The sequence below is a fragment of the Nannospalax galili genome, unplaced genomic scaffold (genome assembly GCF_000622305.1).
Source record: "Nannospalax galili isolate Female #2095 unplaced genomic scaffold, S.galili_v1.0 scaffold140, whole genome shotgun sequence".
Classification (NCBI taxonomy): domain Eukaryota; kingdom Metazoa; phylum Chordata; class Mammalia; order Rodentia; family Spalacidae; genus Nannospalax; species Nannospalax galili.
In genome coordinates this window covers 5,143,457-5,147,630 of record NW_008352267.1, presented here as the reverse complement: position 1 = coordinate 5,147,630, position 4,174 = coordinate 5,143,457, and positions in this window count along the sequence as shown.

Here is a 4,174-nt window from a genome sequence, read left to right as displayed (position 1 = left end):
AGTGTATTGCCTGCATGTATGTGAGTGCACCCGTGTCCTGCAATGCTGCGGTCAGAAGAGGGCTTCAGATTCCCCTGGAACTGGCGTTAAGGATGGTGCATAGCTGCCTTGTGGGTGCTGGGAATCGAACCCGGGTCCTCTGCAAGAGCAGTCAGTGCTCTTAACTGCTGAGCCATCTCTCCACCCCCGAGAGGCAATTTTTAACACATTTTTTTTTCCAGAAATACCTTGAAGCACGTTATATGAAACTATATATACAATGAAGTTCAAGTGTGGGAGAGATAAGAAATCAAGGACGAAAGCCAGGTGTGGGGGCACATGTCTTTAATCCCAGCACTTGGGAGGCAGAGCCCGGCAAAATCTGCAAATTTTTAATATAAATGTAGTTTACTTGCAAAGTAACATCTTTTTACAATGTAATTTACATGCTCTGGCAAAAGTAAAGTCATCTCTATGTATTGCTTATGTGTTACATAGTTTGTCAATAAAATCATTTGAATAGTCACTCTCTCTTAATTGGTAAAAGGATAGTAAAATGTTTTATTATCCTGTTTTAAAAACTTTAATTAAGCTAGCTTTCTTAAAACCTAAAAGTGAATATTATGAAAATGTTATCTTACTTGAATTTTCATTAAAATTTAACCAAGCCCTTAAAAGAATTAATTGTAATGGACTAGAACATTCTGTTATGTAATAAATTAAATATTTTTCCATACATATGCATTTTAACATAATTAGAAAATTAGTTTCCTTTAATCCTAAACGTTTCTTCAGAAAACTCTTTTGTGAAATTAGCTCATTTAATTTTTGTTCAATTCTCCTTTCCCCAATCAAAGGTGTTGAGCAAGATTTTTTGAACAGTAAGCATGCATAACTGTGCATATAAATACATATATTCACCATGTTGTGAAAAGTGCTTACATAATTCTGTCCATTGTAAATATTTATTTACTATAAGATGAATATATGAACATATATCTGCATTTTCAAAAAAATAGTACTGAATTTTACATATATAAATATATATCTAAATTTTACATTAAAATGCTGTACAATATTATAAATTATACTGTTAATATATGACTTAATTCATTTTTCTCAAAAAATCACTTTATATCTTAATTAAGCAATTTTATTGTGGTAACAAACAATAGTTAAACTTTACAAGTAATTTATTATGGCTTCCATTTATTCAAAGGGAATGCAGAAAATATATAGTGTTATTAAAACAAAGATCTATTGTCATAAAACAAAATATTTCAAAAAACGATTTTCAGGGTAAATTACTTGGGTTCATCTTTAGAGGGCAGCATCTAACTGGAGAAAGAGGAACTTCAAATCTAAGCAGAAGTTTGATTAGGTACTACAGTGAGTATATTTAGTAATCAAAAGTTTGCAGCCTATCACAATATCACTTCTCAGTTCCATTTTTACAAGAGTCTAAATAACAGCTTCTGACAGCAACCTAGATTTAAAATCAGTTGAGAGATGTATTTCATTTTACATCACTGTGTTAAAGTCATGTGTGCTTTGTCAACTAATATTAGAACAGCATGAAAAACATTTTCCTTATTCCAAATTTGGTAATACACACCAACACTAATAAAATCCTTAAAATATTTTTAAATAAAGGAAGTTTTCCACATTTATTTCAATTTTGTAACATGCAATAAGAAGACTATACATATAGAGAAGTAGTACCATCGAGTTTTGATATTATTTTATAATTCAGTGATGGGATTTCATCACCTGTGTCTCAGAGGACTGGCTATTCATACCACTTTGCTTCAAATGGGAGCTTCAAAAGTTAAAGGATTGTGAGAGAGATTAGTGTGCATTAATGAAACAATAGGTCCATCATCGCATGGTTCTATATGGAAAATTACTATGCAAGCACATGAATACACATTTTGAAAAACGTTGATTTTCACCTGTCTTTTTCCAGTAATATCTTTTTAGAGTAAGTCTTTAAAAATTACTAAGGAGATATTGATTTTAGTGAACAGAGATTATGCTAGTGTTTAAAAGAGTGTGCATATTATTGTTTGTTTCTTTAACAATGAAAGATTTTCATATATAATTAACAAACAGCAGTGAATTATTAAAATTCCCACAGAATATTAACATTATACATGAAGAAAGCACCTTTTCCATGTACTCCTTCATAAAAGAATCTCTTCTTATTCTAATCATTTCTAGAAAAACGGGCTGCAGGGATGCTCAATAGTACACAACTTGAACTTCTAAACATTTTTACCATAAGACCAGGTAAGTGTGACAAAGGATAATAAAAGCAGCATTTAGTCTGGTGTAGAAGTACCCTCATTAACATAAATATAAATGTTTCCTTAACACTGTAATAAATTACGATAATGTAACCACCTTCTATCATTAAGTCATTATTTTGGGATAATGGGAAAAATGAAGTTTTCACAAGCTTATATCATGTAACATACTATGTAAAAAATTTATTGTTTAAAATCATGATGGAAATTTAAAGCTGTAATAAATCTGTATGATTCCAAACACAAACATTTTAATATAGTTCATTGGGTTCTTAATAATTATCAATGACATACATGTGGGACAATGATTTAAAAAAGTTATGTATTGAACTTACACTTCTACCTATTTCTTTATATTGTAATAGTCAAATATACTGTTGTAAGTACATTACTTATTAATATTTCAAAAAAAAATTCAGATATCAGAAATCAGACATTAGGAAATAAGTTGTTGCTATTTAAAAATTTCCATTCAATTACAAACAGGCATATTTGAAAAATTAAAGTGACACTAAAAGGAGTTAATAAGACATTTATCACCTTGAAAAAGACAAAATCTTAACTTTGGCATGTTTTCCAATTTTCAATAACCAAGTATAAAATATAGATATGTGCCTTTACATTGTCATAGGATTAATTTAAATGTCTTACTTGAAAGATCCAATATGAAGCTTAAATGTAAACTGTAAGACCAATAATCAAATTACTAAAAAATCCAGATGTGTCTTTCAGATATACCTTACATTTCTGTTAGGTACATATCTCTCTAAATCATGATGTACTTTTTTGGCATACAATATAATATAAACCATCAAGAAAAAACATGCTATTTTGGTCACTTTTAACTATCTGTAGAAAACAATTTATCTCATGTCATGTTATTATTAAATTGCAGCAGTTACCTTGATTTAATTATTCTGTCATTAACTTTTGAGATGTTACAATTACATTATATGATTATTTCTTGTAATTTGGTAAATGATATAAAATATGATTTATCTACACAGAAAGACAAAAATTTACCTTGTAAAATAAAATACAAAAGCTGTCTATCCACTAGAAGGCAGCATTTGTGTCTTTTTTCTAATCATTCTCATTCATTCATCAGTTTTTTTCTAAATGTAATGTTTAGTTTATGATTCTGTGTGTGATTACTGGTCATCCTTCCCATTCTCATGTTTCCTATGAAAAGAAAACTCAGTAGAATAAAAAAATGTGAAATATGAAAGCTAAGGTATACTTTCACTTCTCCACGTATAGTTCATCTTTCCTAGCAACAATTTTACTTTCTGAAGGATTAAAATGTAGATTTGCTTATTCCTGAAAAAGAAAGATGGAGGAACAGTTATGGGACAGGAAGGGCAATAAAAGAAGCCAATTTTCTTTCCAAGAAGTGTGAAATAAATAAACAAGAAAGTTAGGGAAAGCAACTTTTACATAACATATAAATCATTTATTCATTTAATAGGAAAATTCAAATAGCCTCTAGTCAGCAGTGTATCCTTAACCATTAGCATCATGTTAAATTGGTAGTGAAGTTTTCGATGTTAGTTGAACAAGATTTGGCTTTCATTCACTCAATCTCCTAGGTAAAATTTACAAAGCAAACAAACGTCTGTGAACTTTTCATCTACATTTTTAATCGCTTGCTTCTTAGCTACTCCTCATTAATATATAGGAAACTTTATTGTTCTGAACCCCCAACTTGTAAAGAAGGGTATTTTAACTAATTATTAAATAGCATCATTAATATTTGTTAAAATATTCAATAGTTACTATATTCACTATTAGGAAAGAGCTCTGGAAGTATTAATAAGATGTTTAATTTGTTAAGAATTTAGAGGTGCAGGTAAAAACTATTGAGTCACAAATATGAATTGTCACTAATA